Source organism: Acinonyx jubatus, chromosome C1, assembly GCF_027475565.1.
Source record: "Acinonyx jubatus isolate Ajub_Pintada_27869175 chromosome C1, VMU_Ajub_asm_v1.0, whole genome shotgun sequence".
NCBI classification, from domain to species: Eukaryota; Metazoa; Chordata; class Mammalia; order Carnivora; family Felidae; genus Acinonyx; species Acinonyx jubatus.
In genome coordinates this window covers 178,840,864-178,863,158 of record NC_069381.1, presented here as the reverse complement: position 1 = coordinate 178,863,158, position 22,295 = coordinate 178,840,864, and the positions used below count along the sequence as shown (strand labels likewise).

Below are 22,295 nucleotides of genomic sequence, written 5' to 3'. Positions count from 1 at the left end.
AGTAAACTGGTGAATTAGTTAGGGTTTCCCCAGAGAAACAGAACCAACAAGATATGTATAGATAGATAGAAAGAGATTCATTATGAGAGTTTAGCTCACATGATTATGGAAGCTGAACAATATGTAAGCTAGAGGGCCAGGACAGCTGGTGGTGTGGTTCCAGTCCAAACTGGAAGGCCTGAGGACCACAGGAGAAAATAATGTACGTTGTAGTCTGAGTCTGAAGGGCTGAGAACCTGGGAATTGATGGTATAAGTCCACATCCAAGGCCAAAGGCCTGAGAGCCAGGAGTACCAATGACTGAGGGCAGGAGAAGACAGAGTCTCAGTTTAAGGAGAAGGAGCATATTGGCCCTTTTACTGCCTTTTTGCTTTATTTGGCCCCTAAGCAGATTAGATGATGCTCACTCTCACTGGTGAAGGCAATCTTTACACAGTGTTCTAGTTCAAATGCTTATCTCTTCTGAAAACATCCTTATAGACACACCCAGAAATAATGTTTTACCAGCTATGTGGACGTCCCTTGGTCCAGTGAAGCCGACGCATAATATAACCCTCATAAATCCTACCTTTGTCAACCTGGAACCCATACACATATCCTTGCTTAATCTCTAACAATAACAAGATCATAATTCTGCCTTACATGATACAACTATCCTGCATACAACTGAAAATACACTACTGCTTCCCCAGAAGAGGAGATAAAGTCCTTGAGTGATGTTTACTCTTCTCCTGATATCCCATAACTTAAATACTATGATGTGAAATAATAATACTTAAGTACTATTAGCCAGTACATCTTATATTACATGATAAGGGAATAAAAGAGGAAAGAAAACAAAGGTATTAGCTTAATGTAAATATACACATCAATATATTTATAACAAAATAAGGAGGAACTACTCATGACAATTATAGTCCTTGTATCTGTAACTGGTTATGTGGTTGTAGCTGGTATTTATAACTACTTCTTTTACTACCCATTTTATATTCCTTTTGCCTTCAGCAAGACTCTGAGCTGGTTGTGGTTTTTTTTTTTTTTTTAGCAGGTGGCAGGGTAACCCAAACTTTCATTCTTAAAGGGTCTGAGCCATTAATAGTCCTACCTGGACTGGGTTGTTATATTTTCCATTGGCCTTAACCACAGGGCATGGTGATACTAAGAGACACCCTAGCGAGTCCACACATACTCTTCCTTACCTCCATTGAGGAATAGTAGTCCAATTTCCCCTTGGTAGTCAGAATCAATCACCCCAGCCAACATCATAACTCCCTTCTTTGTCTACAGATTGAGAGGCATGAGGATCCCAAAGTGGCTAGGTGGCAATATTGTCTTCTAGTTCAATGGAATCATTGTTGTTTTTCCTAGGGGAAGCATTCCTCCCTTTGGGAAATAAGACCTCTAGGCTAGCAAAGCATAACATCACAGGAACAGAAAGCAAAAAATATTTGCGAATGTGTTGGTGGAGGTGATAGTGAGTGGTGCCACTCCTCTTTTTACCCCTTAATTCCTGGACTCATGAATCCTGGCTATCAGAGAAACAGCACCTTATATTGGATACTGATTCAGACCATATACAGCTTCTGGAGAACCTTGCACCAGCCCTGCAAGGTATTGCCACATAGCTGGTACTGTAACTGTGTCTTCAAAAGGCCCTTGCAGTATCTTAGCAAGCTGGTTGCTACAAGGTGGTGGGGAACATGGCAAGACCAGTGAATTCCATAAGCATGGGCTCATTGCCACATTTCTTTTGCTAAATGATTTCCTTACTCAGAAGTTATGCTCTGTGAAATGCTTGATGGTGGATAAGACATTCTATAAGTCCACAGATGATAGTTTTGGCAGAAGCTTTGTGTGTAGGAAAAGCAAACCTATATCCAGAGTAAATATCTATTCCAGAAAGAACAAAACTCTGGCCCTTCCATGATGAAAGCAGTCTGGTGTAGTCATCTGCCACCAGGTAGCTGGATGATCACCCTGAGGAGTAGTATCATATTGGGGAATCAGTGTCAGTTTGCTGCTGCCAGATTGCACTCAGAGGTGGCCGTGGTCAGGTTGGCCATGGTGAGTAGAAGTTCATGTTGCTGGGCCTATGCATAACCTCTATCCCTGCCACCATGGCCACTTTGTTCATGAAGCCCTTGGGTGATGACAGGGGTGGCTGGGGAAGGAAGTTGATTGGCATCCACAGAACAGGACATCCTATTTACTTGATTATTAGAATCCTCCCCTGCTGAGGTTGCCCTTGGTGAGCATCCACATGGGACACTAATATCTTCACATATTTTGCCCATTCAGAGAGGTCTATCCATATACCTCTACCCCAAATTTCTTTGTTATCCATTTTCCAAGCATATCCCCTTTATGTTCCTGACCGTTCAGCCAAACTTTTGGCTACAGCCCATAAATTGGTATATGTTTGCACATCTGACCATTTTTCCTCCAAACAGAGTAAACAAGCAGGTGTGCTTCCCAAAGTTCTACCCAATGGCAGGATTTTCCCCTCCCATTGTTTTTCAAGGCTATCCCAGACAAGGGCTATAGTGCTGCAGTTGTCCACTTTTGGGTGGTATCTGCATATCATATAGAACCATCTATAAATCAAGCTTGTCTTCTCTAACTCTGTCAATGGATTGTAGGGAGAGAGAAGCCAGTATAGCAGGAGTGGGGACCAGGAGTATTTGGGGCACTTCTCCATGTAAGTTACTTGTGCTTTCAGGGCCTGTTGAGCCTGATCACGTATATACCACTTACATTTGATGATGACATCTTGCTGTGCACATCCAACTTTATGGCTTGGTGGGAAAGACAGCACCTAATTCATGATAGGCAGCTTAGATGGCATAGTAACTTGGTGGTCCATGCTCAAGCTTTCAGTCTCTACTAAGGCCCGATAACAGGTCACGAGCTGTTTCTCAGAAGGAGGGTAGTTATCTGCAGATAAAGGCAGGGCTCTCAAATCCTAAAGACTTGCACTGCAATTCACCTACACAAGCCTGCCAAAGTCCCTAAATGGTATCTCTGTCTGCCACTGACATTTCAAGCATTATTGAATCTGCTACATCATATGGGCCAAGTGGGAGACCAGCCTGCACAGCAGCTAGACCTATTTCAGGGTCTTCTCTTATTCTTGGCTGTAGTCAAAACTTTTCAGCTTTTCAGGTCACTCAATAAACGTGCTGGAGTAACATACCCAAGTAAGGAATATGCTGCCTTTAAAATCCAAAGAGTCCCGGGGGCGCCTGGGTGGCGCAGTCGGTTAAGTGTCCGACTTCCGCCAGGTCACGATCTCGTGGTCCGTGAGTTCCAGCCCCGCGTCAGGCTCTGGGCTGATGGCTCGGAGCCTGGAGCGTGTTTCCGATTCTGTGTCTCCCTCTCTCTCTGCCCCTCCCCCGTTCATGCTCTGTCTCTCTTTGCTCCCCCCCCAACAAAAAAAAAAACAAAAAACAAAAAACAAAAAAAAACACGTTGAAAAAAAAATTAAAAAAAAAATCCAAAGAGTCCCATGAGGAACTGTGCTTCTTTCTTAGTTATAGGAAGGTCCAGGGGATCCAACAAATTATGTTTCACCTAAAGAGGTATATCTGAACATGCCAATACCAGTAGACCCCTTGAAATTTCACTGGGTAGAAGTCCTCTGAATTTTAGTCAGATTTATTTCCCACCCTCTGACACGCAAATATCTCACCAGTAAGTCTAGAGTGGTTGTCACTTGTCACTCATTAGGCCCCATCAGCATATCATCAGTGTAATGGACCAGCATATCTCGTGGAAGGGAGAGGTGATCAAGATCCATGTGAACTAAATAATGAGATGATGCTGAGGAGCTGATATACTCCAGAGGTAGGACACTGAAGGTGTATGGCTGGCCTTGTGGATCACTCTCAACTCAGCCTTCTGCCCGCCCAGCAGGTAGGCATGGTTCTTTTTAAATGTTAACACTGTTCATAACACAATTCTTCCTTTGACAATGTTCAACTATTTCATTTAAACGCCGGCACTGGGATACGATAGTGGCTCATAGCGTCCCCTGAATTCATCCGATTTTGTAGCTCATATGATAATTGCTGAGAGAAATAGCACTTTGAGTCACTCAGTTGTATAAGAGCAATGTGTTTTAGAACTTTTTAATCTCCTAAAACAAAGCAAAATTTTTCCTTACAGTTGGAAAAAAGCTTTAGGCTGGAGTAAACCTGACCTAAGGCTCCAAGTTTATAGGCCCAATTTATTCCCCTTGTAAGTTTATGGGACAACTCCATGTGAGTTTCCCCATGGGGTGCAAAATCTTAATCTAGCCAGGTGTTCATGTCTTTTCATGTAATTAAGCAATTATTTTCAGTGGATTAAAATTTTAGAAGGCTTTGAAAAATGTTAGTAAAAATAGCACTCTGCTGTATTTACATTGAGTCTCAATCCTAGTTGTTCAAAGAGTGTTTATCAGTTGAAGATATGGCAAATATTAGCATTTCTGCTTTGTAGGCAGAGAAATTATGTGATGCACTTGAAATGATACTGAAAGTCAAAAGTAGGAGATTTTTTTTTAACCAGAGCTTTTATTAATTCTGTTTCTTCATTTTCCATTAACATCTTTTCTCTTTTTTACCTCTCCCATACAAATAAATCCATGTAAGTACTTTGGAGGAATAATATTAAAAAGCTGGTGGTTAAAATTTTTAATTATCTCTGAAAGTGCTGTTTGAGAGTGGTGATTGTTGCTATGGGTTACCAGTTTATTCTGTTATTAGTCAATTACTGTCTCTTTATAATTCACGCTGTATCTTGCAGCCATATTATTTCTTAAAATTCTATTGACTAAAACATACAATCTAAGTAAAAACAGTATTTTTGTAACAGAGATACAGCTCAAAGTCTAGTCTCCCCTTTTTAAGGGGCCTCATGTGTGTGTGTGTGTGTGTGTGTGTGTGTATTACCTATCGATTGATTGACCTATCTATCTATCAGTGATCTGTCTGTTGAAATTCTACGGTCTCCACTAAGAGGATATATTGCTGATGTAATGGTCAATTGACTAGGTGAAAACAGAAAGGAGAACCCACCTCTTCCAGGTGTCAACTCTGACTTACTCAGTCTCAGATTCCATGTAATCAGAATTTCCAAGATCTTGTGCAGTGAGAAGTTATCTTAATGTAGAAATTATCTTAATGTACCCTCTCTTGTTGGTCCATCAGATTTAAACAGAGATGAAGTGCTGACTGGTTGTGTGAAATGTTGATTCTGCCCCATTATCAGTAGCAAACAGTGTGCACACATTTGACAAGTATTTAACTGTTATTAAAGAGTCTATGGACACAAACCAGAGTGATTGCTCCCAGCTGAGGAACAATTTCATGATCTTGGGTGCACATGAAGGAACCTAAATCTCATAAGCTAACATTCACCACTTCACTCACTGGTAGAGGGAGAGGGAAAGTTTCCAGTGAGATCGCAGAACTGCTTTGAGAAGAGCTAGAATATAGATGATAGTGGGGCAGGATAGATTTCAGGCACTCTTTCTCCCAACTCCAGCTATAATGCTTAGAGATGACAGGAATATGTAGAAAGAGAAAACAAAATGGTCAAGATGAGGCATACATGTCCATGGACCAGAAACAGAATTGCAAACTGTTGAGAGGTATAAAAGCTGTGAGGCTGCCAGGAGTTCATATTTTTTGAGTACAAGAAGAATGAAACTGCACATAAGGTAGAGTCAAGGGGATCACTTGAAACTAGGGGCATTATGAAGAACGCTATAAAGAGTTACTAATGACAGTTGCCTAGGGCTAGGCTAAACTGGATGCTTGGGAAGGTAGGAGGATCCAGATTAGCTTAAAGGAAGGATGTGAGCAAAGTTATGCATTTATTATTGTCACAGGACAGGAACTCTAAGCCTCTAATAAAAGTTTCTGAACTGGTTTCCCCAGAAGGCTGTGTTGATGGACCCAGAAAACTGCTAAATAGGAAGAAGTAAGTGAATTGGAGGAAAAATACGTACCTCTAAAAATGAGTCTGCAAACCAAAATTACCAAACACATCAAGACTCCAAGCAGATACAATAAGAATTCTCCACGCAGAACACAAAAAGAATTAATAAATTGGAATAATGTATTGATGACTCTACCTAGAACACAGTAGAGAAAAAAAAAGACATGAACTATATAGCTAGGAGCAAGACCAGATAAGTGCTAATTGATGTCTAATGTTTACCTAGAAGAACTAAAAAAAAGTCTAAAAAGGTAATGTCAAACATTTTCTAGAATTATAGAAAACTAAATGGGGTTAAATTATTCTAAAAGTGGATCTGAGGGTCATGAATTTAGCTAGACAAGAAACAGCTGAGCTCTTATGAAACCATGTCCTATTGGGTTAAGGAGGTTAAAACTGGCAGAAAGTTTAAAGCTTGTTTTTCAGAGAACTGTTTCCCTCTAATCAGCTATTGTATCTTTTCAGACCCCACTAAAAAACTCACTAGTTGTCACTGCAGAAGTCTTGACTCAAGGTCAACTGATATGGTCCCAACCTATGAACAAGGAAGGCCCTGCATTCCTTACCCAAGATAGGGAGCCCAAGACTTCATTTAGTTTATATAAGCTCTTGGAGCATGACCATTGCCCCTTCTCCTTGTCTTCAGATAACCCCCCCTGACATCAGGGACTGAATTTTGTCTCATTCTGATGTTAAGTTTCCACCTTAAAGTGAGCATGGGATATATGGTACATATATGTTTGCTCACTGTGCATACTCCCTCTTTCCTCAAGAATAATGATATCATTCTCTGCCCTTTTTCATCAGTATGTATGTAATTAAAACCCCCGTGATTGTAAAAAACTTGCTCTCTTCCCCTTTGGAGAGGCAGATTTGAGGCTTGTCCTCCCATCTCCCCCTTTGGCTGCCTCTCAAACTCTTTCCCTGGTACATACCCTATTGACTTTGCTGTGCATCAAACAGATGGACTTGGGTTCTGTTACACTTAGATGAAAAGTATACTTGTGCAATGAATAGGATAAATAAAAATTATTTATAGCTAATGGTATGGTAAAAAGGAAAATGACATTTATACATAGATAATGTTGAAGCCTAAGTGAAGAGAAAAGACAGATTATTGCCAAAGTCATAATGATTAAATTGACATTAGATTTCCATCCATAATATGCCAGAAGAAAATGGAGAATAATATTTTTAAAGTCCTGACGCAGAAGCATCATTCCAAATTGAAAGCCAAATAGGTCATGTTTTAGAAAAAGATTATATCGGTTTGCTACCCATTGATTTTTTCTGAAAGAACTACTAAAGGGTGTGCTTCAGTAAGGACAGAAGTAAACCTAGAAAGATGCAGAGAGAAAAAGATAATGTGAACTAGCTGTTATAGTTGCAAGAAACTTATCTGGAAGAAAAAAACAGAATTATATTACACAAATGAATTGCTTTTGGGACTGGTTACTATTCAGCTGCATTCAATTATACACTAGCTATCAGAGAAAACTCCTCATTATCTGGTAATTTGGAATGACTTTCAGAAAACTCTCAGAGCCTCTGGTCATTCCTCTTCGAACTCCATTGACTTTCTAGTCCTGAAATTAATTGGGAAGACCCATTTAAAAATGGCTTGTTCATCACTTCTTGCTGAACTTATCTGTTAAGATTGTATATAGTGGATATAAAAAGATTAGCACAGAAATAACTGAAAAAGTTGGGCATAATTCAATCATGCAGACTACTAGCTTATAGCCCTCAAAATTAAAAATAAGTGAAATCAGTGTGAAAGTAGAAACACACACATACACACACACAGATACACACAAAGCAGGCAGAGCATAAAACAGTGGAGAAGGGGCCAAGCAGTTGATCCAGAATGTAGTTAGGTTTAGTTAGAGATCACAGAATTAGTTTCTGGAGAATGGGAGAAAAAGGTATTTGCTCCAAGCAAAGTGGTGTTTAGAGATCAAGAAGTCTTGTCACAACACAGTATCAGAATTAAACAAACATTGTTTTGAGCACATCCTATGGTCTGCCTCCTGTCTTAGGTGCTGAGGAGGAATTCAGAGGCATAGAAGATAAAACCTATGGTCTCTAGAGGCCATCAGTGCAGTGGGGAGACAGATATACATAAACAATTTTTCAAGAGTGGTTGGAAAGGGTGCTAAGAGAATATGAGGGAGGAGAACTAAATTTCAATTAGGGGTGATTAAGAAAGCATTTTAGAGGAAATTGGTTTAAATTGGATCTTGGATAATGGGTAAGAATTTTATATCAGGCAATGAGGATAGGCATTCTAAACAAAGATACATAGGTAAAGAGCATGAGGAAAGTAAAGCTCAAAATCCAGCTGACCCTTCCTCCTTAACCTCCTTCCTAGGACAAGGACTCATCTCAGTTGGGGACTTCAGCAAGTGACCAGAAAAGAGTAAAGAGATATATCTGAGCAGAGGAAGAAAGTGGTGACTGGAACATAGACAACTCTTGAAAGAATGGAGGCAGGCAGAAAAATACATATGTATATCTGAAACTCCTTCGTGTGTTTTAAAAATGTTTATAAGTGGTGTCATATTGTACATAACCATTCTGCAACTTTTTTCCCCATTCAACTTTCTTTTTGTGACCTCTACATCTCTCTGGTACATTCATTCTACCTTTCTGCTTACCCATGTTTCTAATGATGCGCCCTTAGTTTCTATCAGTTTTTCAATATTGCAAGCAATGTTACTTGCATTGTAGAAATGTATTCTACTTATCTTCTTATACACCCATGCAAGTTTTTCTAGAGAATATACCTAGACAGGGAATGGCTGAGTCAGGATGCATTACTTCCAACTTACTAGGTACGGTGTTTTACTTATCTTTATCTCATTGTATCCCCCTTCCGCCACTTTTCCCTTTTCTTGCTACTCACATGGTAGGTATTTAAGAGATATTCGTAAATTTTCAAGGTGGAAAGAAGAGAGAAATTTGCTGGGACCTGAGGATAATGAGGACTAAAAGAAGATAAGCAAAAGAAGAGAAGAAGAAGTATGTCTGGCTTTGTTAATGGACAGTCATTTGGCATTTGGAACACTGGGCTTCAGTCTGTCAAGGATCCGGTAGAGGAGTGTCAGGGTTAGACTGTCACTGAGAGCTTAGTGAGTGTCCTTGGATTGGGGCCATGATCAATGGAGCATGCATGTTCACACTCCAGGGCCTGAGTCAAACCTGGCCTCTCTTTGGGCTCTCTGAGTCTTAATCTTCGGGTTAAAAAACGAGGTGAGGTGTCAATAAAAGTAATAATAATTACCTCCGGATATTGTGAAGATTTAACAAGAAAAGCTATGTGAAAGTGCTTCGTATATGTACTTGATTTCTAACTGCTTAAATATGTTCTTATCCTGATCCCATGCCTTTCCTTTTCTAGCTTTTTCAGTGTCGGTCCCATAATCTGTTTCTCAGATGTTATGCTGATAGTCTCCTTAACATCCTCTGGGTGCACTTTTAAGTGTGGGACACAGAATTGATCAACATACTCCGGGATTTGATCAACCATGTAGAGCGGGCCAAAATATCAATTTCCCAGTTTCGGATACTACGTAGTAGTAATGCATTTTCGTACCGGAGCTATTTTGGCAGCCACTCCCAGTGTTGAGTCAAATTGGGTTTTAGAAGAAATCAGCTAAAACTCCCAAGTGTCTTTGACACATCCTGTTGTTAAAACTGGCTTTTGCTATACTACAGTTAGGTACTTTTTTTCTTTTTTTTAATTCTTTAATGTTTATTTAATTTTGAGAGAGAAAGAGAGAGAGAATGCGTGCATGTGTGCTCGTGAGGGAGGGGCAGAGAGAGAGGGAGACAGGGAATCCGAAGCAGGCTCTGTGTTATCCGCGCAAAAGCCTGAAGTGGGGCTTGAACTCACAAACCATGAGATCAAGACCTGAGCCGAAGTCAGACGCTCAACCACTGAGCCATCAGGCACCCTGGTACTTCTTTAAAAAAATTTTTTTAAAATTTTTTATTTGAGAGAGAGAGAGACAGAGAGAGAGAGAGAGAGGGAGGGAGCACACCAGGGAGGGTCAGAGAGAGAGGGAGACAGAGAATCCAAAGTGGGCTCTGTGATGACAGCGGAGAGCACAACGCAGAGCCTCAATCCACGAACTGTGAGATCATGACCTGAGCCAAAGTCAACCGCTTGACCAACTGAGCCATGCAGGCGCCCTCCAGCACTTCTTTTTTTAAACTCAATTGCCATACTTTATAATTTATCCCCATTAAGCTTCATTTTATTCAGTGGCTTTTCTTGAGTTGTGATTCTGACTCTGGTTTTCAATATGTATATTATTATTCTTATTTTTCTAAACCAAAGTCCTCCAGGGGTGACTGGGTGGCTCAGGTGGTTAAGTGTCTAACTCTTGATTTTGGCTCAGGTCATGATCTCATGGGTTGTGAGTTCCAGCCCCACACAGGGCTCTGTGCTGACAGTGTGGAGCCTGCCTGGAGTTCTCCTCTCTCCCTCTCTCTCTCTCTGCCTCTCCCCCATTCATGCTGTCTCTCTCTCTCTCAAAATAAATAAACTTTATTATTATTATTGTTAATGTTTATTTATTTTTGAGAGACAGAGGGAGACAGAGTGCAAGTGGGGGAGGGGCAGAGACAGAGAGACACAGAATTTGAAGCAGGTTCCAGGCTCTGAGCTGTCAGCATAGAGCCTGACGTGGGGCTTGAACCCTTGAACCGTGAGATCATGACCTGAGCCTAAGTCGGACACATAACCAACTGAGCCACCCAGATGGCCCTAAATAATAAACTTAAAAGATAATAAAACACACTCCTCTGGATCACTATGGTTTTGTCACTTAGGGACAAGCATAGAAAGAAGTGACTTCTCTTGTTTTCTTTCCATCTCAGAACATTTCCTCCAGCTCTTCTCTCCTCCTGGAATAGTCCTCCTTCAGATGTCCCCCTAGTCAATCCCTTATTTCTGTCAAGACTTCCTTTAGCATTGTCTCCAATTTCACCTTCTGAGTGAAGCTTTCCTGACCACCCTGCTTAATACTGCAGCCCTCATCTTCTGCTGATATTCCCCACCCCCCCTTTTGTATCACGGCACTCAAAACCATTGGACACAATATATTTTATTTATTAATTATAGTTACCATTTATCCCCTGTTCTGTGAATTCAGGAATCTTTGCTTTGTTTACTAAAGGATCCCAAGTTCCTAGAACAGTACTCAACACATTGTAGGCAATCAATAAATATTAGTTGGATAAAATGAATATATTTCAGGCTAGTATTGATTGTGATAAATTAATTTAGATGTTTCTTAAGCCGTATTGATAGTGCCAATGACTCTTGACTTCCCACAATCCATGGATCATCAGCTTTCAGTTTTTGATATTTTGATATTTTGCTGTTTTTCACAGATATTTTGGGGAGAAGTTGATAAAGGCTGAATCAGGGAATGTTAGATTCCATTTTATACCAGACATGTCAGATAGTCTTTAAATGTGATAAATCTCCAACCAAGTCATTGGTAAAAATATTGATTAGAAGAAGCCAAGGAGAGAGCCCTGAAGCACAGCTCTTACAATCGCCCTTCGGTCATTTATCTCTACTCTTTTGCACAGTCACTTATTTGGTGGGTGTTCACCTGATAGAACCATCTTTCATCTTGTATTTCTCTCCATGAACCACAAAGATATGATTAAAGTTGGTAAATACAGGATTCCAGACAAATAACAAAAACAATAAATGCTAAAGTATACTGAGCACTTACTATCTGCTGGACCCTGTGCTGAGTTTATTATGCACCATATTTTATTTGATGGGTTTCTACCACTTCTTTTCCTTTTTTATAATGGGTGAGATCATAAAGCTAGTAAGTGATGCAATGAATATTTGACCCCAGACAGTCTGACTCCAGAGTCTAATCACTGACTCTATTACACTGGCTCTTTGACAGATATACTCTGTAGGTGAATGTTTTTCACTCAACAGCCTAATTATTCTGACATCAAATAGTTTTTGGAAGTCTATTATGTGCCAAGATGTGTGCTAGGAAGGAGGAAAACAAATATGAATATGATCTGAATACTCCCTGTAGATGCTAAAAAAGGAAATTTAGAATTATGGAGTACACAACATGAATCTTACATCTATCTTGCGCTGTTATTTTGTTTTTTACTTTGTTGTTGTTGTTGAAAATTAGTAATATCTTTCCTCTTATGCCTATGATACTTGCTTCCAAAAACCTGTTGGCAGCCAATAAGCACAAAAATCCAGGGTAAATACACCTCTCCTCAGAGGTTTCTAAAAAGCAGAAACTGGGGACACTTTCTTGATGGAGCCTGCTTATTTATAGTTCCACATACATGCCAACTGTTTGAACCCTGAAAGGAGCTGTGCTTGAACAGATACCCCTGACCTGCTGCCAAGGTGCAGCTTTGATCTTGTGAGTCTTTTGCTAAGTTCTCATGCGATCTCATCTCACTGCCCCTTAACTGAAAGCAATTTTCATGTTTTATATTTAATCCTTTCGAGGCACTGAGCCAGGTGGTGAATTAATTACTTTTGCAGGTTGAGAAAAGATCCCAACTTTGTTGTTAAATTCAGCTAAAGTTAGAGACTTTTTTTTGAAGGCTGTATTCATACCATTTAGCTTTTATTTCAATAAAAATATGTCTCAAAGGCAGAGTAGTATGGTTGAATGGCTGATTCTAAATATTTTGGGATAAGGATTGATTTAATCATGGGTAAAACTATGAAGGGCTATTTTTGTTTGTAAACCAGTGTCCTTTTGAGACAATGACAAATTTCAGTGGAGGTGTTATGGCTCTGAGATCTTCTATGGAGGCAGAGGGGAAAAGTCTAGTTTGAAGTTTATAGAACTTTATATATAGACTGTTACTTCAACACCCTGAACAATCTGGAGAGAATACTGTGCGGATAGCATTGCTCTGAGAGGGCAGGGTGGGAGAATTAAGAGAGCTCTGCACTTGAAGTCAGAATAACATAACTCTAAATATTTCTAGCACTTACTTGAAATGTTATCTTAGCCAAACTGCTTAACATTGCTGAATCTCAGTGTCTTTGCTTATAGAATGGGAATAGTGCAGGGCACCTGGGTGGCTCAGTCGGTTAAGCATCTGACTTCAGCTCAGGTCATGATCTCGTGGTTTGTGGGTTCAAGCCCTGCATTGGGCTCTGTGTTGACAACTCAGAGCCTGGAGCCTGCTTCGGATTCGGTATCTTCCTCTTTCTCTGCCCCTCCCCCACTTATGCGCATGCTCTCTCTCTCTCAAAAATAAATAAACATAAAAAAATATTTAAGTGGGAATAATAATACTTCCTCATTATTCTAGGTTCCACTGAAATAAAGTTAATAATCTGTAATGGGGTAGGCATTAAAAAATGCTACAGGTATCTGAGTCTGTGACACTCAAAATACATTACAAATTATTGCGGTTCTTGGTATAGTGAACACTGTTGTTGCAGTTGGAGAGGAGGAGAGTATTACTACCCTCCTTCACAAATGGAGAAACCGTATTTTAAATGACCCGAACCTCATTACTCAGAAAGAAGCAGAGAACCCCATCTTCTGACAAATGCCTTCCCTATGAATTCCTGTTCAATAGCAAAGCAATATCATAGTAGAAGGAAAGGCCTCCCTTAAATCAAGCAGAATACATCTTCCTTGAATGATTGAATGCAAACCTTGACTATGTAAGCATTTTCAGAAGAAGGTCATTGTCTATGGAATTAATTTTCATTCTTGGCTCAACAATGCCTGCTGGCCGTCAGAGCTTGGTGAAAACCCCATCTGTTTAGTTAGGGACTAGCCTGACTGATGAAGGATTGACAGGAGTCAGAGGATAAATGCTCACACCTAGGATAAGTTATTTAAGTGTCCTTTTGTTCTGGTTAGAAACTAAGTCTCTGTCTGAGCATACAATATAAAGTAGAAAGGGAAAACTTTCATTTGAGTACAGTTAATAATGAAAATCCTCACGTATCCTATGCATAATAGATGCTCAATGAACTTTGTTAATTTTGTGAATTAAATTTTCTTTTCTTTCTCGAAATTATTCAGATAGTTTTCACTTAATACATATAGGTCTAGTACCCACTAAGTTTTACAACTTTATTTGCTTACCTTTGTGTATTTTTTTCACTCTATCTTCACATACATCAGCCAAGCCTTGTTTTGTGTAGTTTTCATTCTAAAAATAATTTATATATAATATTTAGATCAAATTTATGTTTTTTAAACAATTCACATTCTACTCCTTGGGATTTTAAAATAAACTATTCCCTATTATCCCCAAGCTCATCTCCCAAGAACTGCTAGAATGTGTGTTGAGCTTATCATTAGTTCATATATGAGTGCATTTCATGTATCACATTGCCCATGTGATTTAATGTATCTTTTATGAATTACTGTTAGAAAGTGATTCCATGACAAAGAGCTAGTTCTGAAAGCAAATTCTAATGTGTAAGGCCAAGAAATCTGGGTTCAACTTAACACATAGCATAAAGAAATTCATATTTTAAATGATAAATATTCCAAAATTTAAATTTACCAAAAAGAAATAATCATTTAAAAAAACATAAAATTACTTGATTTTTTAAATGTTTATTTTTTTTTTTGAGAAAGAAAAAGAGAGAGAATGAGCACAAGTTGGGGAGGGGCAGAGGGAGAGGCAGACAGAGGATCCCAAGCGGGCTTTGTGCTAATAGCAGGCAGCCTGATTCAGGGCTCCAGCTCACAAACCATGAGATCATGACCTGAGCCGAAGTCCAACATTTAACTGACTAAGCCACCCAGGTACCTCTGAAAGTACTTGATTTTAAAAAAAGCCTACAATATACAAACTTAAGTTTGGCTATTTAAGTTTCATACACACCTAAATCTATGAGACAATTGCAGTAAACTATGTTGTATTTGATCTCTTTTTAACATGTCAACATCATATGCCAAAAAATAATTAAAGGATACAGTAAAAATTTACTTAACAAGCATTTATTGGTGACCTGTAAAAGTAAAATCTTGCAAAATATTCTTAAGAGAAAAGAAAAGACTCAGGTCCTGCCTTAACAGCAGCTGTCAGTCAAATATGGGTGTTCAGACATGAAGAAAAATAATCTAAATATGAAGTAAAATGTGATAAGTATACAACAAAGTGTTACTGAAGCTCAAGAAAAGAAAGGTTTTTTGTTTGTTTGTTTGTTGTTGCTTTTTTTTTCTTATGGGAAGAAGGGGAGAAGGGGGAGATTAAAGAATTGATAAATTGATGGAGGAGTTGTCTTCTGTGCTCGTCCACCAAGAAAGAAACAGAGTAGGAAAGTTATCATGAGTCTCTCATTGCCCATTATGTACTCGCCCATCTATCAGTCACCACTAAGCCTACTCCTTTCCCTTAGAGGCCAAACTTCCTTATATTCTCCCAACCCTGCCACACTGTGCCATGCCCTTATATTTTGACACAGGATTACTTCTTTTCTTGGAATACTCTTTCTCCCCATTATTCCTTGTAAACTCACCCTTCTTTCAAGACTACCCAGAAATCACTCTGCCTCATCCTTCTCTGGTCTCCCAAAGCTTGGTCACTACTTCCTCTGTGCCTTTCTAAATTTTGTACACTCTCTAGTATAGTACTTCGTTTTGACTCGATTTGTTCATCTCTATTGGGAGTTTCAACAAACATGACCTATCTTTATATAACTACTACTTACCATAATGTTTGGCACTGAGAAAATAATACATGTTAATTGAATACATGAGTGGGAGAGTGAGTAAAATGTGTGCAGTGTGTTATTTAGGCACAAATTTACATATCCTGATGACAAATGATGTTGAACATTTTTGCATGTGCCCATTGGCTATACATATACATATACATATATATATGTATGTGTATGTATATGTATATGTATATTTTATTTTTGTAAAGTGTCTATTCAAATTTTGCCAGTTAAAAATTTTTGTTTACTTGGGTTGTATGAGTTATCTATACTTTCTGGTTTCTTGGGATTTTGACTTAGATATGATGATTGCAGATCGCACCCATGGTCACTTCCTTACTTCCCAGAGGTGGTAGACTGCAAAATATGGCCCCAAGTTTCTCCCAATCTAGGAAGTGATGTTGCCATTCATCCAATCAGTAAAGAGATAGAGTCTACTTTTCCATCTTGAATTTGAACTGGCCTGGTGACTTTCTTTAGCCAAGAGAATTTGGCAAAAGTGATACTGGAATGACTGCCAAGCCAAGGCGACAAGAGGCCTTGCCTCCACCAATCTCACCCTTTTGAGTCCAGCTGCATGTAGAGAAGCCAAACTTTTGATGCAGCCCTGTTCTTTCCCAGATGGTGGAGAGGGAGGTTCAGCCATCCTAGTGGAGACTTCCAGAAGACACTTGCAGTCAACCTACAGAATTGTGATACATAATAAGTAGCGGTTGTTTGAAACCACTGAGTTTTTAGGTGATTTGTCACAAAGCAATAGGTAATTGATACACTGGGATTGAAATACACTCAAGAAGTGTTTCATTTACTGGGTTAGGTTTGAGTAAAACTAGTGCTAAAGCATTTGCTACTTTCAAAAAACAGACATTGAATGGAAACACAACCGTATTTTATGACCAATGCTGTTTGAATTATCCACAGCATAGAGTATACCTGGAGAGGAAGAACATACAATTTTATGATTTTAGGTAGTATACAGATAATTCTAAGGTACTATATTCTAACTTTTTAGATGTTTATTTAGTTTTGAGAGAGAGAGACAGAGACAGAGACAGAGTGCAAGTGGTGGAAGGGCAGAGAGAGAGGAAGACACAGAATCTGAAGCAGGCTACAGGTTCTGAGCTGTCAGCACAAGCCCAACATGGGGCTCAAACTCACAGACTGCAAGATCGTGACCCGAGCCAGAGTCAGAAGCTTAACTGAGACACCCAGGTGCCCGTCTAAGGTGCTATATTCTAACTCATAATAAAGTGGCATTGGGGATGTTCTCTAGTGAAAAAAAGTGAAGAAATTAACAATCTGCCTCACATATATAGTGGTACAAAGAATATAGTATTCTTGGAAACAGTCCCAAATATTATCAAAACACAAAAATGTTCATATGGGTGCCAAATAAAGTAAATTTTTCAAAGCTTCAAATGTTGTGACAAATGTCAATCCTCCTTTGCACAGTCTAGAAAATTTATTAAGTAGGTTTGCACATAATACAAATCAGTATGCTACCCTTGTGAGATAAAAAGTTTTAAGAGAGTAAAGTATAAGTAGAACCTCAGACATCTTTTGATTGGGTGAGCTATTATTTTACCACGTACCCTTCCTCCACTTGCTAAGCTTTATCAATTTTAATCTTACACATTAACAAAAAATAGAAAATAGAGAAATGTTACTAAAAACATTTTTTGAGTAAAGATGCAGAACTACACAACTACCTTATATTTAAAGCATTTATCCAGGAAAATAGCCCACTGTGAATTAGTGGGTTACAACACACAGATATTCCAAATAGCATCGATGGAAATTCATTTAGCACAAAATTGTATTTCCCACCTACTAGACAATTAGAACGTACTGCGTGCATGGAGGAGGCAGGGAGGAAATTATCTATCAAGAATATCTCAAGGCAGTTGGCAAATATCCAGATTTTGGAGGAACCTAGTTAGTTCCCTGTTCTAACTCTTGCAAAAGTAATTTGCTTTCTGAAATGGAAAATTAATGTAATGTTCCTGAAGGGAAACATTTAATAATAATCAAGTCAAGGCATAAGGCACCTGATTCCCTTCTGTGACCTTAGTCCTAATGTATTAGTAACCCTGCGGCTCTCCTCTTAACTAGATTGTAGTTCAGAGACTAAATCACTCAACCATGAAGTTCTGATACTCTCGTTGCCCCTATTTCAAATGATAATCAATGTTGAGCTCGTGGATATTGCTAAAAAGTATCATAAACTTTTTCCTAATTTTTTTTTTTACCAGAACTATGGTCCAATAATAACATTACTCCATATTGAAAGAAAGAAATCACTTTAATGAGTTATGTTAAGATCAAATTCCAGCTAATACATTTTAATGTATTTAAGCCGTCATAATTAATTAAATCTCGAAAACACAGATAGAGGATATGTATTAACATTTCATAAGAATATTGTTTTGCAATAAAGCACTACACCAATATTAAAGAGAACAATTATAGCTATAAATAATTATGTTAGATATTCAGAAAACTCAGTTCCAGGATTATAAAAGCACTAACAGAAATAGCACTTAATAGAACTTAAAGGAACAGCACTTAACAGAAAAGTGGATCTGTTTCAACTGGAGATATCTTAACAACTGTAATTTTCTACTTAATTTGTTACCTTTTGAGCTCTGGTTCTTTGGAACCCCTGGCACTTGGCACAGCTAGAATCTTGAAGTCATCTATCCCAATTTTCTATCTATGGCATAATCTCTTTCACAACATTCTTGACAGAGTACTCTTCCAGTCTGAAATATATCCACAGTAAAGAGAACCGAAACAAGGAATCTACTTCCTTATATTACAGATACTTCAATGTTTGACAATTTAAATTTGCACCAAATTTTTCTACCAGAAGTCCTGGTGGTGCCTGACAGAGCAGATTCCTCTTACACAATATAACCTTTCAAATATTTGTCAGCAACTATATGGCATGAGAAGATTTGTCTTTTAGAGAGATCACTTTGGCTGCAAGGGAATAAAATGAAAGGGAGATAATTGAAGGAAATGAAAAGAGAGACTAGACTGACTAAATTATAAGAAAGGGAAAACAAAGAACAAGTTCTAGCCTCTCATGTACAGGATGTCCAGTTTATACTATTGGGGATTTTATTTATGGTTGAGATGATAATTAACTGGCTGACCATTTTGGAAGTGACTTCATTATTTTTTTAAATTATTTTTCTTTTAATGTTTATTTATTTTTAAGAGAGAGTCAGAGTGGGGCGCCTGGGTGGCTCTGTCGGTTGAGCTTCTGACTTCGGCTTAGGTCACGATCTCACGGTTTGTGAGTCTGAGCCCCACGTCAGGCTCTGTGCTGACAGCTCAGAGCCTGGAGCCTGCTTCGGATTCTGTGTCTCCTTCTCTCTATGCCCCTCCCCCACTTGTGCTCTGTCTCTGTCTTTCAAAATTAAATAAATAAATAAATGTTAAAAAAAAAGAGAGAGAGAGAGAGTCAGAGTATGGTCAGGGGAGGGACAGAGAGAGAGGGAGACACAGAATCCGAAGCAGGCTCCAGACTCTGAACTGTCAGCACAAAGCCTGACACAGGGCTTGAACTTACGAACTGTAAGATCATGACCTGAGCTGAAGTTAGATGCTCAACCAACTGAACCATTCAGGCACCCCTTGGAAATGACTTTAAAATTATATTCCTATTATACACAAACACACCAAAACGAACTAGAAATGAATTAAAGGTTTAAAAATAAAAACGAAACCATTAACATACTAGAAAAATTCTAGGATAATTAAAAAAATTCCTGGAATGGGAAAGCCTATTCTTAGCATTCTATCAAAACCAAAAATACATATGAGATTTGTAAATCTAATCATTTAGCAAATGTGAATCTCAGACTTCAAACTTGAACATACAACCAACAAGACTTTGTTTCCTTTAATTTCAACCTTCTAACAGATTGCCAGAAAATCCCAACCTTATTACAGTTGATGACTTCTTCTCTTCCTCAAGGTTGCGTCGAAATCAAAGAGGCTTATGTGGTAGTTAGAAAATTAGATGGGTTGAAGGCGGATGATGAGATGCAAATGTCAATGCTCCTATTTTCCAGGGAATTTTTCCTGCAACTATTTATCCAAGCTTATAATTGGCCCTTGAAGTTGGGTAGCTCTCCCTGGCTTCTGTGTCACACGAGGACTTAGGGAACCAGCTTCTTTTGCCTGGATGTACAATTCAACCTTCCCTGGGATCCTTCCACCTTCCCAGCATGAAGGCCAAGGCAGCTCTGAAACCAGATGCCTTGTCTCCAAAAATCTTTGTCGCATTGGAGAAAACCCTTCTCCACCTCTTGTGTCTCCACTCTGCTTCTCCTCTCCTACCTGTCCTCCTTCTTTTTCTGCTACAATGGACTTTGGTGGTGCATTTCAAAACACTCAGATTATTAAGAGTTGCAGAAAAACTTAACATTTCCTCAGGGGCAGGGAAGAATTGGTCTTCAAATTCTCTTAGGAAAAAAAATACTTGAAGTGAGGGAGAAAAGTAAAGGTTTGTTTTCCATTTCAAACAGTCTCTACCTTCACATCATACCTACAAACAATTTTCAAGCTTTATGTGGAAAAAGGCTTAAAAAACTGAGGAAATTATTACAATGTATATGATAAACAGAGAGTTTTTACAAATCAAAATGTGAAAGACAGTATTCCATAAAAATTTGGCAAAGTATGCAAACAACCAATTTAGAGGAAAAAGTATAAATCATCATTAAATATGGAAGTTTGTTTACTCTCATCAGAAATTTTAAAAATGTAAGCTAAAGTAACGATTAAACATCATTTCATATCAACCATATTGGCTATTTTTTTTTAAAATATCAGACTCAATATTCAGGGCAGGGACTAAGGTGAAATAAGTTACTTGTCTCAGGAACAAAAAATTCGTAATCACAATAAGTGACATTTTGATGGAAATTAATCCAAAAAATCTATGATGAACAAAATGTCAAAATTTTAAATAAAGGCAGGATTCAGCCCTGCATTTATATGACCTTAATTCTGGCCCTGCACATAATGGTAAAAATCAGGAGAAATAACACTCATCCATACTGTGAATGGCCTATAAATTGGTGGGCAACTTGCCAATATTTGTCCACAGTTGACAGACACATAGCCCTTGACATAAAAATTCTACTTTTAGCAATTTACCATAATGAAGCAATATGATAAACAAAGGTATCTATACACAAATGCTCATTGAAACATTGTTTAAAGGTGCAAAACATAGAAAAGAATGATAAACAATTATTCAAATAAATGATGCCATAGTCACTCACTAGACTAATACTGACAATTAGAAATAGCGTGGATATATCTACTTTTACATAGAAATTTCAAGTTACATAGAAGTAACTGAAAAAGAAGGTTTCATTCTTTGTAGACAAATTACTAAAAAAAAAAGTTTAAGTTTATACACCAACACACCCAATACACATCCATCCATCTATTTATCTATGTATGAATGCAAATTTAGAAAGATGAAACTGAAGAGTTAACTGTGGTTATCTCTGAGAGGGAAGAATAGAATTCTGAGTCTATTTTTTTGCTAACATCTTGTATTGATGAATATTTTTTCTGATTCCTAAAGTTATTTCTACCAAGTTGAAGGAGGGGCGAGAACTCAGCCAAGAGACTTTCCATCAAAGGAATAATTATAATACCAAAAGCCTCACATCATGAGAATAAAGTCTAAAGCTGCTCAGCTCATTTATTGCTTCTCTTAGAAGATGGCATCTGAAGAAATGTACTGAGGAACTGTAGCACTTTTAGTCCCCAGGACTTTTCTATAAGTCTTCTTCTTCCCTTTTATTTTGAACAAATATGTTTTCAAGTTCTGGATTTCACTTTGATTTTCCCTTGAATGCTGCAATAATGCCACTCCAATTCTAAAGGATTCTTATGATTAGGGTGTCTCATATTTATAGCTAAGGATTCTCCCATGCCATTCCTTCAACCACAGTTGAGAACAGGAAAGAAAAAAAAGCCAGCACCATTCGCTAGAGCCTTGGGCAAAGTCCAGTGTCATAAGAGCGGGAGGAAAAAAATGTCAAGAAACTGCTGAGCAATGCCACATTCTACAAAAATTTAAAGTCATGCAGACTAAGTCTAGATTATTGGATTACGGCCCTGAAGATCATTGGTCTCTTTCAAGGGTACATGTGGAAGTAAAATGTCAGGAGTCATGACGAAAGGATGTAAGAACCAGGTCAACGGGTAAGAATATGCTAAGAATTTTGGAAAGTGTAACTTAAGTGAGAAGTGGTGGGAAGAGAAGGACTTGCTTGGCAAGATAGAAAAAAAGAAAATATGAGCATTTAAAAACACAAGAGAGAAGGAGATATAGTATAATGATGAATTACAGTGAAAGTACACAATTAAAGGAAAATAGCCTGGAGGGGGGGTAGGACCTGAAATGAAATATGAATGTGTGTACAAAGCCCCTGGGGATCTTTCTAATATCCAGATTTGGATTCTTAACTTCAGCATGGGCCCTGAAATTCTGCATTCTGAACACGCTCCCGAGTGATGCTGACGTTTCTGCTCCTCAGGCCACACTTAGAAAAGCAAAGAG

The 22,295-nt window shown here is 38.4% G+C and overlaps 1 pseudogene; it reads right to left on the bottom strand.

The window, feature by feature from the left end:
- Positions 1-911: 911 nt before the first annotated feature.
- LOC128311873 (uncharacterized) lies at positions 912-21,907 on the bottom strand (annotated as a pseudogene).
- Positions 21,908-22,295: the final 388 nt, after the last annotated feature.